This window comes from Rhinatrema bivittatum, chromosome 1 (assembly GCF_901001135.1).
Source record: "Rhinatrema bivittatum chromosome 1, aRhiBiv1.1, whole genome shotgun sequence".
In the NCBI taxonomy this organism is placed as follows: Eukaryota; Metazoa; Chordata; class Amphibia; order Gymnophiona; family Rhinatrematidae; genus Rhinatrema; species Rhinatrema bivittatum.
Window position 1 is genome coordinate 706134175 of NC_042615.1, and position 15253 is coordinate 706149427.

The window sequence follows — 15253 nt, forward strand, 5'->3', positions numbered from 1 at the left end:
GGCCATTTGGATGCCCAGTCTTCCAGTTTCATAAGGTCCTCTTGCATTTATCACAGTCTGCTTGTGATTTAACTACTCTGAATAATTTTGTATCATCTGCAAATTTGATTACCTCACTTGTATTCCTTTCTAGATCATTTATAAATATATCGAAAAGTACTGGTCCAAGTACAGATCCCTGAGGCACTCCACTGTTTACCTTTTTCCACAGAGAAAATTGACCATTTAATCCTACTCTCTGTTTCCTGTCTTTTAACCAGTTTATAATCCACGAAAGGACATCGCCTCCTATCCCATGACTTTTTAGTTTTCTTAGAAGCCTCTCATGAGAGCTTTTGTCAAACGCCTTCTGAAAATCGAAATACAGTATATCTACTGGTTCACCTTTATCCACATGTTTATTCACCCCTTCAAAAAAATGAAGTAGGTTTGTGAGGCAAGACTTCCCTTGGGTAAATGCATCCTGACTGTCTTTCTACATGCTCTGTGATTTTGATCTTTAAAATAGTTTCCACTATTTTCCCTGGCACTAAAGTTAGGCTCACTGTTCTCTAGTTTCCTGGATCACCCCTGGAGCTGTGTCTCAGAATCTTAGAACTTTTGCCCTACTGGCCATGCACAGTGGTTCTCACACGAACTATCTTTCTTCTAAGCTTCTCAGTTATTTTTCATCCACGCAGAGCATAGACGGTGGAATCATTCTTATAGATTCCTCTCTTCAGAAAAAAAAGAAAAAACTCGTTTATGCGAATCCAAAACAGCACTTCTCAGTACTCATCATGGTTCAAAAGAAACCTTCTGGGTTCAAATATGGTAGTTTTGGCCATATCATGACTATCACAGATTGCCACAACTACTGTTACTTCGGCCTGGGCCCGGACAATGATCGGGCCAACTACTATGACTGTGGACAGATGTCACCAAGGGCTCAGCAGCAGAGAGCTGAAAAAATGGCAAGGCTGAGAACAGATCGACTCAACATCAGAATGCTCAACAGGTAACTGGAAAGACAGATGCAGATCAACTAAATCTTCCCCAGGTCAGTTCTAGCACTCCCACTCTCAGGAGCTCAGGTCAGCCTCTGCTGGAGAGGCCAGAATGAAACTGAGGCAATCTGGTGCTAAAAGAGTCGTCAACTCACAAGGTGAAAGTCCCTCACGGAGCACACAACTCCCGCTGCAAAGCCCGTACCTCCGGTGCATCCGCGACCGAAAACAGCACAACATTCATTAAAGTCTGTGCATCTCACCCACAAGCCTTTACTTCATGTATCGAAGACTAAACACCATGAGCTGAAAATGGTGTATGAGGCACAGAGGATGGTGCAGAAGGCGGCTCATATGTCGAAAATGACGCAGCAGTGGTCAAAGAGGGTGCACAAGCACTCCAAAACAGCGACTCTGGGATCAAAATCGAAACCAACGCTTTTGATGTAATCTGCGCCAAAAACTGCACTTCCCACGACATCGACAACACAGATGCTTAGAAAGAAGGCATATAAGCGAGACAAAGGTTATTTTCCACCTAAAAGGAGAAAACAGCATGACAAGGAAGAAACAACATATACATCTTCCAAGGCCCTCATATTTGCTAAAAAGGATAAACAACCTGTATCATTTCATGAAGGACCAGCATTTGAAGACTTTTCTCCACATACTTTCTGATCTTCAAATGATGGTGACAATCCAGAGTTCCTAGACCTAACATCCCTTAGGAGTGATCCAGGATGCCAAACGCCACATGATATACGAGCCGTGGCAATCCCTCCCCCAAGGTTACCAAGGAATATATATTCCCCATATGAAACAGCAATTCAGGTATCATCAATGAGACCCTCCCCTTTTCTACCATCTAGCCTATGGCCGCAGGGTCTATAACTCCAGATGCTTTAGCCAGTATGCTCCATCTTAGCCATGCCACCTATTATGGCAATGCAGCAAGAAAAGGTAATAGTCTGTGGAGAACCTCTTCAATCTCCAACAAGTTCAACCACCAAACTTTCAACTGGTATATCCCATCCGTCCAATAGCTCCTGAACCGGTTATGCCAGGACTGCCTCCGCTTGCTATATCAGAATCGTTAGAACTCTCTCCTCCTCTCATCCCTTCTAGGAACCTTCTCAAACACATTCCCCAAGGCCAAAAGTGCAGCAAGACCATCTCCAGGAGAGACCCTAGCCAGCTCCATGGACCTACCCTCAGACCCTCCAGAGAAACCTGCAGAGCACTCCTCCAGTGGATCTAACCTACTTGCATTTTGTTGAAAAAGTAGGCACTTCCTTATGTCTACTTTTAAGGAAAGAACCAGATCCTCAATTAGAAGTCATGGGAACTCTAAAGATTCTAGAACTCCCTTCAGAACCCATTGCTGTCCTATCCCACCCAGTACTATAAAAAGCACTAATGAAAGCATGGGAATCTCTCCCTTTTGGAGCTGACATTGCCTGTAAACTGGATCTTAATTTCAGATTACAAGAAACACCAAGTTATGGGATTGTACAGCTTCCCCATAGTTCAGTTGTTGTAGAATCTGCCATGAAAGGCAAAAAAAAAAAAAAAAAAAAATTACAACTCTGCTCTGAGCCCTGGGAAAAGACCACAAATTGTTGGGTGACTTTGGTAAGAAGTTATTCCAAAGTTCCGTACTCACCACGCACATACAACACCACCAATTTTATATTGTTCAATATTTGTACAAAACTTTGCAATCCTTGAAGCCATATATAAGATTAGAGGATGACCAGCCAACCTCTGCATGACATGGAGGAATGTCTAGACACCTTCTAAGATTGGTGTATGAAGGCTTGTACTCGGCAGCAAAAATCTCCACGTCCTTCATTGCTGCACGGTGTATGAGCAACATCAGAGAGGATGTTCACAACAAGCTATCAGATCTTCCCTATTTAGGCGACAATCTCTTCAGCTTTTTCTCTGAGAGAAACAGTAACTCTGCTGAAAGAACAGAATGTCGCTGTGGAATCCCTCTCCTCAGGCAGTAACCATTCAACCAGGGCATGACGTTTCTGTTCATAATACAAGAAACCATTCTTCCCTAAGATGTCATACCTGCTGTACCAGGGCTACTGACAAACCCCATAGCAGTCCCCATGCCCTCAACAATCAACCATGCAATCCCATAGACGGCAAAGAGATATAGACACCAGCAAAAACAGTTCCTGCAACTAGATTCAAAGTCTCAACAGAGTTTTATTTTAAACCATTACCGCCACAGCAATGCACTCTAGTTGGAGGAATAATCTAGCACTTCAAAAACCACTGGTCCACAATAAGACAAGTGGGTTCTGGCTATAGTACAAAAGGGTTATCACTTGAACTTCAACAGCCAGCTTCAGACACCTCTTCTGGCATCACTTCCCCCAGACTATTCTGAAAATCCCCCTTGTGCAGCTGGAAGTGCAATCACTTTTACAACAGAACACCATCTAAGAGTTAATCCACTCACAATACAACCAGGGCTATTACTCCAAGTAGTTCCTCATCAGCAAGAAATCAGGAGGTGTACAACCCATTCTTGATCTCAGATCTCTGAACAAACACCTACACCAGGAGAAATTCAAAATGATATCTCTGGGAACCATCTTGCCATTCATCCAACCACAAGACTGGATGTGTTCCTTGGACCTCAATGATGCATTCGCACGCATCCCTGTCCACACGTCCTCTTGGCTTAACCCACAGTGGGAGAGAAACACTATCGGTATAAGGTACTCTTTTTTGGCCTCTTGTCAGCCCCGAGAGTCTTCACGAAATGCCTAGCTATGGTGGTAGCCCATTTACACCGTTCTGGGATAAGAATTTTTCCATACCTCGACGACTGGCTCATAATGACCCCTTCAGAAGCAACTCTGTGGTCCCACACAGAGTCCACTATACTTTGCCTAGAAGCTCTAGGCTATATCAGTTTTGCTTCCATCCCAATCAAATCAATTCATAGGAGCCCTAATAGACTCCCTGCTGTCCAGAGCTTTCCTTCCAGAATCTTAGCAAAATTACATTCTACAATACACTTATGTCGGCATGTCATATATTGATGCTTTTAGGACACATAGCGATGGCTATACATGTAATATCTTTAACCAGACTACATATGTGATGTCTACAATGGGGTTTACAAACACAATGGAATACATTCCTGCAACCCCTATTATCCATACTAGCAATTACCAACTTCATAAAATAAGATGTCAAGTGGTGGCTTGCTCAAGGAGTGCTGGAAAGCAGTGGCTTGCTCAAGGAGTGCTGGAAGTGGGAGTCCTGCTCCAACCACAACCTCATCAGATCATATTTGCCACAAATACATCCACTTGGGGCTGGGAAGATACCTCCTTCACTTCAAATCGCAAGGACTCTGGTCCCTCTCAAGATCTTTATGTCAAATAAATCTACTAGAGCTCAGAGCAATTCGACATGAGCACATTCTCCCAAAAAAAGAAAAGGGTATAATGATTCACATTGATAACCAAGTGGCAATGTTTTACAAAAACAAACATGGAGGAGAAGGTTCCTGGACCTTCTGCCAGGAGACTAAATATCTGGGATTGGGCCAAAGCCAACTGAGCGACTCTACAGTTAGTCTACCTGCCAGGAATCGCAAATACAGAAGCAGACAGATCCAGCAGGATTTTCCAACTACATGAATAGGCTCTGTCACAAGATATAGCAAACCGCCTTTTCAAACATTGGGGATGACCTTGGAGAGACCTCTTCGCTACGGAGGGGAACAAGAAAGTGACCACTCTTTTGCTCCATTCATCCTAGCCTATATAGGAAAGCTCCAGTCTCCTTTATACCTTCCCTCTGATTCCACTAATAGTGAAAAACTAATAAAAAAATTCATGCTAGGCTGATATTATTAGCCCCAATGTGGCTGAGTCAACTGTTGTGTGCATATCTTGTACAACTGTCAGAATGCCCCACACAAAAACTGGGAAACTGCCCAACTTTACTGACATAAACACCCCCCCCCCCAACAATCCCCCTTACCCCCTCCTGTTCCCAGTCCAGCCTTTGTACATAATTAACCTAAACCTGAATATATTCTGTAATAAGTCAAGTTAACAAGCATGTTATTTTATTATACTATCAGTTAACCTGCTGTATATAGTTAGCTAGGTTCTCAATTAATCTGTTATATTGTATCTTGTCATTAAGGCCAGTCTTAGACATTCTGTGTTATGTAAACCGATGTGATATACCATATCGAATGTCGGTATAGAAAAATAAATAAACATAACAACATACCATACTGGGTCAGACCAAGGGTCCATCAAGCCCAGCATCCTGTTTCCAACAGTGACCAATCCAGGCCATAAGAATCTGGCAAGTACCCAAAAACTAAGTCTATTCCATGTTACTGTTGCTAGTAATAGCAGTGGCTATTTTCTAAGTCAACTTAATAGCAGGTAATTGACTTCTCCTCCAAGAACTTATCCAATCCTTTTTTAAACACAGCTATACTAACTGCACTAACCACATCCTCTGGCAACAAATTCCAGAGTTTAATTGTGCGTTGAGTAAAAAAGAACTTTCTCTGATTAGTTTTAAATGTGTCACATGCTAACTTCATGGAGTGCCCCCTAGTCTTTCTGTTATCTGAAAGAGTAAATAACTGATTCACATCTACCCGTTCTAGACCTCTCATGATTTTAAACACCTCTATCATATCCCCCCTCAGCCGTCTCTTCTCCAAGCTGAAAAGTCCTAACCTCTTTCCTCATAGGGGAGCTGTTCCATTCCCCTTATCATTTTGGTAGCCCTTCTCTGTACCTTCTCCATTGCAATTATATCTTTTCTGAGATGCGGCGACCAGAATTGTACACAGTATTCAAGGTGCGGTCTCACCATGGAGCGATACAGAGGCATTATGAAATTTTCCGTTTTATTCACCATTCCCTTTCTAATAATTCCCAACATTCTATTTGCTTTTTTGACTGTCGCAGCACACTGAACCGACGATTTCAATGTGTTATCCACTATGACGCTTAGATCTCTTTCTTGGGTTGTAGCACCTAATATGGAGCCTAATATTGTGTAACTATAGCATGGGTTATTTTTCCCTATATGCATCACCTTGCACATTAAATTTCATCTGCCATTTTGATGCACAATTTTCCAGTCTTACAAGGTCTTCCTGCAATTTATCACAATCTGCTTGTGATTTAACTACTCTGAACAATTTTGTATCATCTGCAAATTTGATTATCTCACTCGTATTTCTTTCCAGTTGTAGTAGTTACACGATGTAGTTACACGATGTTAGGTTCCATATTAGGAGCTACCACCCAGGAAAAAGATCTAGGCATCATAGTGGATAATACTTTAAAATCGTCGGCTCAGTGTGCTGCAGCAGTCAAAAAAGCCAATAGAATGTTAGGAATTATTAGGAAGGGAATGGTTGATAGAACGGAAAATGTCATAATGCCTCTATATTGCTCCATGGTGAGACCACACCTTGAATACTGTGTACAATTCTGGTCGCCGCATCTCAAAAAAGATATAGTTGCGATGGAGAAGGTACAGAGAAGGGCAACCAAAATGATAAAGGGGATGGAACAGCTTCCCTATGAGGAAAGGCTGAAGAGGTTAGGGCTGTTCAGCATGGAGAAGAGACGGCTGAGGGGGGATATGATAGAGATCTTTAAGATCATGAGAGGTCTTGAACAAGTAGATGTGACTCGGTTATTTTCACTTTCGAATAATAGAAGGACTAGGGGGCATTCCATGAAGTTAGCAAGTAGCACATTTAAGACTAATCGGAGAAAGTTCTTTTTCACTCAGCGCACAATAAAGCTCTGGAATTTGTTGCCAGAGGATGTGGTTAGTGCAGTTAATGTAGCTGGGTTCAAAAAAGGTTTGGATAAGTTCTTGGAGGAGAAGTCCATTAATGGTTATTAATCAATTTTACTTAGGGAATAGCCACTGCTATTAATTGCAACAGTAGCATGGGATCTTCTCAGTGTTTGGGTAATTGCCAGGTTCTTGTGGCCTGGTTTTGGCCTCTGTTGGAAACAGGATGCTGGGCTTGATGGACCCTTGGTCTGACCCAGCATGGCAATTTCTTATGTTCTTATGTTCTTATTTATAAATATATTGAAAAGTAAGGGTCCTAATACAGATCCCTGAGGCACTCCACTGCCCCCTCTCATCCACTGAGAAAATTGTCCATTTAATCCTACTCTCTGTTTCCTTTCTTTTAGCCAGTTTGTAATCCACGAAAGGACATCACCACCTATCCCATGACTTTTTACTTTTCCTAGAAGCCTCTCATGAGGAACTTTGTCAAACGCCTTCTGAAAATCCAAGTATACTACATCTACAGGTTCACCTTTATCCACATGTTTATTAACTCCTTCAAAAAAGTGAAGCAGATTTGTGAGGCAAGACTTGCCTTGGGTAAAGCCATGCTGACTTTGTTCCATTAAACCATGTCTTTCTATATGTTCTGTGATTTTGATGTTTAGAACACTTTCCACTATTTTTCCTGGCACTGAAGTCAGGCTAACCGGTCTGTAGTTTCCTGGATCACCCCTGGAGCCCTTTTTAAATATTGGGGTTACATTAGCTATCCTCCAGTCTTCAGGTATAATGGAAGATTTTAATGATAGGTTACAAATTTTTACTAATAGGTCTGAAATTTCATTTTTTAGTTCCTTCAGAACTCTGGGGTGTATACCATCTGGTCCAGGTGATTTACTACTCTTCAGTTTGTCAATCAGGTCTACCAAATCTTCTAGGTTCACCGTGATTTGATTAAGTCCATCTGAATCATTGCCCATGAAAACCTTCTCCAGTACGGGTATCTCCCCAACATCTTCTTCAGTAAACACCGAAGCAAAGAAATCATTTAATCTTTCCATGATGGCCTTATCTTCTCTAAGTGCCCCTTTAACCCCTCGATCATCTAACGGTCCAACTGACTCCCTCACAGGCTTTCTGCTTCGGATATATTTTAAAAAGTTTTTACTGTGAGTTTTTGCCTCTACAGCCAACTTCTTTTCAAATTCTCTCTTAGTCTGTCTTATCAATGTCTTACATTTAACTTGCCAACGTTTATGCTTTATCCTATTTTCTTCTGTTGGATCCTTCTTCCAATTTTTGAATGAAGATCTTTTGGCTAAAATAGCTTCTTTCACCTCCCCTTTTAACCATGCCGGTAATCGTTTTGCCTTCTTTCCACCTTTCTTAATGAGGAGGGATCACTTCTTCATCCTCTTCAGCTTTCACTCAGTCTGACAGCATGGATTTTGAATGCTCGATAGCACATTTGCATTTATGCACAAACATCAGTCATCTTAGTGTCGGCAAGCACATCTTCCAAACGCTGTAACTATGCCTCAAGTGGTTTTATTATTCCACTTGGTGCAAAGGTTGTTCTGTCGACCCTTTCACTTGTCAACCTAGTCAGTTATTAGAATACCTACATCTTCTCCCCACAAGAGGTCTGGCCTCCTCATCCATCTGAATGCAACTAAGCACAATAGCAGCTTATCACCAATAGAATGGGAGTGGGATATCAATGCACTCCTTTTTGTCTTGGTTCAACTTCATCCTCCTATCCAAAACCCCCCAATACCATGGGACTTGAAAGTAGTTCTCACCATGTTAATGAAACCGCCCTTCGAGCCTCTAGAGTCAGCCAAACTCAAATGTCTAACTGGGAAAATGATCTTCCTAGTGGCAATCACTTCCACCAAAAGAGTGAGCAAATTGCAAGTGTTTGCACACTTCCTTTCATACCTGCAATCCTTTCATGACAAAGTAGTCCTATGGACCCATCCGAAGTTTTTGCCAAAGGTAGTATCAGTGTTCCACTTAAATCAATCTTTCATGCTCCCCCACTTTCTTCTCTAAGCTTCACCTTAGGACTGACAACTTCACACCTTAGACTGCAAGTGGGCATTAGCCTATTCCAAACCCAGGATGCAAGATCAAAGACCATCTTATCAGCTTTTGTATCATATGAGCCCAATAAATTGGAAACTCCAGTTGCAAAGCAAACTCTAATTAGATAACCTTATGCATATAGTGTTGCTACAAGTCCCAGTCCATTCCATTGCAACATCCCATATGAGTATACCAAGTACATGAAACAGCAACTTCATTAGTGCACTTGTGTACAATGTATCAATAGATTAAATTTATAAAGCAGCCATTTGGTCTTCTCGTCACAACTTCACTTCTCATTACTGCCTAGATAAATTGGCAACTGAGGATGATTCAGTGGAAAGAGCTATACCAAACCAACTTTCATTAAGATAAATGCAGTCCATAGAGAAGGCCAAGTTGTAAAATAAAAGAAAAAGGACTGGCTTCGCAAACAGCCTGTAATTTATTTAACAACCCTGCTTCCATAGATAGCAAGATGAATTAGCCATGCATTCCCACCCTTCTCTGTGGACAGCTTTCTGTATGCATCTGGATGCCTATTTTCTGCTTGGATAAAATCAGAGGAGCCTTCTGGAATGATAGTTTGCGTGGGAACTGCCACGCGTGCCCAGTAGGGCAAAATCTCTAAAGCTTTGAGAGACAGCTCCACCTAGTGCTGCTTGATGATGTCACCCATGAAGCATGGATAATTCATCCTGCTGTCTACGGAAAAACACTGTTTATGGTGAGCAAACTTGCTTTTCTTTTTCTTTTAGTCTGGCAATTTCCATCTATTCCTTACGGGTTTCTAGCTTATTGGAAGTGGCCCCCCCACTGGGTTTATGGCACAATGAGTCTTTTTGCACAACTATCTTGAGTTTTTCTCTCAACTTTTAACCTCCTTTCATTTGGTTAAAGTCTTTTGCAATGATAATTCTAAACCAGGGGCCACAAACTGACTCCATCTGGAACCTCGAATGCATACCCTTTGAATCTGGGGAATAGTAGTGAATAGTTGGGATTACCAACTTGGCTGGCATTGAGGACCAGAAACTAGGCTCAGAAACCAAGCTGGATCTCCTGCATGGCAGGAAACAGCACTGTCTCTGAGCCAATTGGCTGGCCCTATTTCTCCTTCACTTTTAGGGAGCTCTCAGTTTTTTTTTGTTTTTGTTTTTCCTTTAAGGGGGAACAGTCATATCCTTATAAGTCTTTGCATCTAACTAGGTCAGAGTTTCTTGCTTAGATGGCAGTAGTGTGCTGATGTTGAGACGTTCTCTGTCTGTGCTGAAGCTTTTTTTTTTTCCTTTTGGAACATGATCATGCAGAGATTCATATTCTGTCAAACAATAGATTATTGTGCTCCTTTTTGAATTGGTGTGCCTCGGGCTCATGAGCTGGAAAGTAGGCATAAGTTCCAAGAACAGTTCTTATTAGTACTTGCATACAGTGAAAAGATGGTTGAAAACCTGGGTAGGGTACTTAACTTGGTTTAATTTATCCACTAGCCATAGTGCTTCCTAGACATAAAAAAAAAACATAGCCATAGGATGGCACATAAAAATTGCCTGATCCTGCTGATCTGTCCATTTTCCCTTCATAAAGTGTGTGTGTGTATATATATATATATATATATATATATATATATATATATATAGACTGCCAAGAATAGTACTGGATAAGGGTTCACATAGTCCAGAGATCCAAAAGTTTTAATCAAAACTTTTATTTTTACATCTGGCAACGCCACTGTAAATATTATTGTATTCCAAAGGGGTTCCCCCGACATGGACCCGTGTTTTGCCGAGGCTGCGTTGGGAGGGACACACAGGTAGTATCATCAGTTCTACAAGCAAAGCGTCAAAAAGGACTATGTTAAAAATGGGAACAGTGCCGAACAGAAATCAAATTACAGATATGTACTTACAACAATGAATCATACCTTCGTCAGATTTTAAAGGTGATATGGCAGTCTTTTACTGTAATGCAGGTATTTACTGTAATGCAGGTATTCTTAAACGCTATCAAAAAAGGCGCCAAAAGGTCACGAGCCAATCAGCTATCAGACAGATCCACCAATCAGGGCAAGGGGCGGGTTAACCAATGAGAATCAGGTGAAATAAAAACACTCTATTTCCTTGTTTAAGCCAGTGGGGGTAACAGTGTTCAGCAGATGTATCTATTTCTGCTCACGTCGGATCAAATGCTCATCAAAGTTACCGCCTCTAGTGGGTGTAACAACTACCTCCAGAACAAAGAAAAATAAATCGGCCTCGGTGTGTGATGATGTAATCCAGTGATCCACTAATGGTGCCAAATCCCGGGAATGTTTTATATTTGATCTGTGCTCAATGTTTCTAGTTCTGACCTGTCTCCTAGTCTTTCCCACGTACAGCTTGTCACAAGGACATCGTATAACATAAACAACCCCTTCTGAACTACAGTCAGAATTATCATGTAATGTAAAACATTTACCCGAAGCAGGGTGAATAAATTGAGACATTGTAGTGGTATGTTTGCAGACAGAACAGTTTCCACATGGTTTATGTGTACCAACAGAGTTTCTAATGGGCTGTCTCAACGTCGAGTCAGAATGTATTAATAAATCCCGCAGATTTTTACCTCTGCGGTAAGTAAACCTTAGGGCACCCTGAAATAAATTCTGAAAGGACAAAGCGTGCCAATGTCTGCGTATAATTTGAGAGATGGGGTTACTCAGTGGTGAAAAAGTTAAGATACAGTTCAAAATTTTATCCGTATTTTTTTGTGATGGGAGAAATAACAAATCTCTGTTCACATACAAAGCTCATTTAAAAGCTGATTTTAGGAGGGTACCTTCTCAGCCTAAACCGAGAGGACATCTCCTTAGCTTTAATAATGAAGTCAGCCTTCGATGAGCACAGTCTACGTAGACGCAGAAACTGTCCAGTGGGTATGTTTTTCTTCAATACCCTAATATGACAACTATCATAAGAATTTAAGGATAGTGTTGCGGTCTGTGTCTTTACGGAAAATTGTTGTAGAGAGAGAGAAATTTTCAAAGGTTATCAACATGTCCAAAAACGATATCTGAGAGCGGTGCATACTGAACTGTAAGTGGGGATTACACTGGTTTATCCAATCAAAAAACATATAGAATTGGACATCTGTACCCAGCCAGATCAAAAAAATATCATCGATGTATCTAAGCCAAGAATGTATAAGACTAGACCAACAAGAGGGGTAAATGTACGTGGCAAAATTTGAAGACTCATACAGGCATGCCAGGCTGGGGGCCATTGTTGCCTCCATAGCCGTGCCCTTAATTTGCTGGTAAAAAGTCTCTTCAAAACGAAAAAAATTCCTTGTCAGTGCTAGTGAGGTCAGTGGCATTAGAAAGGGGGTCGGAACCCGTATAGGTGCAGGGTGTCGATTCAGTGTCTTCTCCACCACTTCCAATGCCTCATGCTGAGGGATATTAGAGTATAACGAGATTATGTCTAAGGTAATCAAAAGGCAAGGAGATGAAGTAATGTCTAACTCCTTCAGCAAAGAAATCAAATGCGAAGAGTCGCGAACATGAGATTTTATATCAGGGACAAAAGGTCTCAAAAACATGTCCACAAATTGTGAAAGGGGTTCTAAAACAGACCCAATCCCCGACACAATAGGACGTCCCGGAGGATTGTGTAAAGTCTTGTAAATTTTTGGTACAACATAAAATACTGGTGTGATTGGAAATTTGTCGGACAAAAAACTAGCCTCACGATTAGTACTATATCGGTGTGTTCCCTGTACGTACCAGGATCAGTCCAGACTGCTGGGTTATGCCTCCCTTCCAGCAGATGGAGTCAGAGAAAAGTTGAAAAGCACCCCCTAGATATACCGGTATGCCACCTGCGATCCCTCAGTATCTTCTCTGACTCCAGCAGATTGAGAGGCATAACCTGCGGTCCTGATCCTTTCAAAAATTCTACATTGGTTGTGCAGGTTTGATTGTATGGTGACCCTTGACTAGATCAATTTAGTTCAGTTAGACAGTATTTATATATTAAAAAAAAAAAAAAAAAGTTTGCCTTTTGTTTTTCCTTTCTTGTCTCACGCACTGTGCGGGGGTCTGATTAAAGGCAGGCTTGGCAGGGCAGTGCCCTAAAGCCTCATACCCGGAGCTAGTTATTCCCTAGGTGACCAGGGGGAGTATTCACTGGTAGGCCGGTCACTCTCTCCCCCAGTCTGCAGGTACCAGAGGCCGCCTTACCTCTGAAGGAGGCTCATCCATAGAAGAAAGCAGGGAGGCTACTTGCTTCTTGTGAGCGCTGCAAAAAAAAAAAAAATCACAACAGAAAGTGACAGTAAGTCCTGTTGGTGACAGGCTGTTGCTAAAGTTTTCCTCAGCCCCGGCCTGCCGCTCTAGGGTCCCGGGACTCCGGAGGGGGTGGCTTTGTCACCCGGCGTGATGCTGCCTTCTTGGCAGCACTTTCGGATTTTGGCACGCTTTTTTCCTTCTGCAGATCCCGCGCCTGAATGCCACGGTCTTCGGCCTGCGGGGAGGCGGGGGCGCGACTCTCCCGAGAGGGTCTCTGCTCCCGATGACTTCCTGGGGGCGAGGGACCCTCTCGGAGGCCGAGCGCTGCCCGCGGGTCTTCTTCCTCGCGGCCATGGAGAGTAACAGCGATTCGGGGGCAGAGGCTGGCCCTGCCCCAATCGAGGAGGGAGCGGCGGCCATCTTGGCCACGCCGAACTTAGAGGAAACAGTGTCGGAGGAAGGGGACTTCCCTCCTCCCTCTCCTCTGGCCCTAAGCCCGCAGCACAATCGCGATTTCATGGCGCCTTGTTCCCCCCCCCCCGACCCGCGGGGGAGACTTTCAAGAGGCCAGCCCCGTTTTCATCGCGTTTTGTTCTTTTGATGCATAAGGCCTTCTTAGAGGCTGAAGCTGGCTGGGAGGATTCATGTCCCTCTTCCCCCTAAGATTTCAAAATCTGTCTCGGACCAGGGGAGAGCAGGGGCTCGTTGTCCCCGTCCACCTGTAGGCCCTGAGTTTTCAGTGCCTTCGGACCCCTCCCAGGACCCTTTGGTTCAAGATGGGGGAGGGGATTTAGACGGACATGTGTCAGTGGAAGGGGATGATCCCCAGATCCTCTGCTTATTTAGTAAGGACGAGCTGGATCACTTAATCCCGCAAGTGTTGAAGGAGCTGGAAATTCCAGCACCCCAACTGGAGGTGGATAATTCCCTGGGGAATTCTGTTTTGGCGGGACTTCGAGGGCCCCCACAAACCTTCCCATTTCATCCTAAATTGTTTCAGATTGTCTCCAAGGAATGGGAATTTCCAGAGGCTTCGTTACGGGTCGGCAGGGCTATGGATAAGTTGTACCCCCTGCCAACTGAGTCCTTAAATCTTCTCAAGCTTCCCAAAGTGGACTCAGCGGTCACAGCCATGATAAAGCATACTACCATTCCTGTGACGGGGGGGAACAGCGCTTAAGGATCTCTAGGATCGGAAGCTGGAGAGAAGCGTATTTTTGAAGTTTCTGCTCTAGGCGTCCGGGCAGCGGTCTGTAGCAGCCTCATGCAGAGAGCCACTCTTCGCTGGGTTCAACAATTGCTTATGGCCCAGGACCTCCCGCCGGAAGAGGGGAGGCTGCGGTTGCCTACACAGCGGACGCCTTATATGATCTTCTTCGGACTTCTGCACGCACTATGTCATCGGCAGTATCCGCAAGACGACTGCTCTGGCTTCATCACTGGGTGGCGGATGCTTCCTCCAAGTCCCGTTTAGGTTCCTTTCCCTTTAAGGGGAAATGGTTGTTTGGGGACGACCTGGAGCAGCTCATTAAGGACTTGGGGGACAATAAGGTCTATAAGTTGTCCGAAGACAAACCCAGACAGTCTCGCCCCTTCGGCACTTCCAGAGGTCAGTTTCGGGGCCAACGTCATTTCCGTGTGGGGAGAGGTGTTTCCTTTACTCAGACAGCAGGCGTCTCGGTCACAAGCTTGGACGCATTCCTTTCATGGCAGACGGCCTCAATGTTTGGGGGCATCGCATGTTTTTATCCCCAACAAGACTGCGCAATGAAGAAGCGCTGACCCATTCCTCCGTTCCGCAAATCGGGGGTTGGCTGTCCCTCTTTCAGGAGGAATGGGTCAAGATAACATCAGACCAGTGGGTCCTCGACGTTATAAGTCATGGTTACGTTTTGGATTTTGCTCGTCCGCTCCGCGATCTGTTCCTTATATCACCCTGCGGTCTTCCTGCGAAGCAGCAGGTGATCGCGCAGACGTTGTCTCTGTTGAGGGCACTGGGGGCGGTGGTCCTAGTTCCTCCTGCCGAACGTCGTACCGGTCGATATTCAATTTACTTCATGGTCTCAAAGAAGGAAGGAACGTT

General features: G+C 43.6%; 1 protein-coding gene across 3 annotated transcripts in view; it reads left to right on the forward strand.

Annotated features, from left to right (window-relative positions):
* TRIM23 (tripartite motif containing 23) overlaps nt 1-15253 on the forward strand; it is a 94242-nt gene that overhangs the window by 27706 nt on the left and 51283 nt on the right. The window lies entirely within an intron of this gene.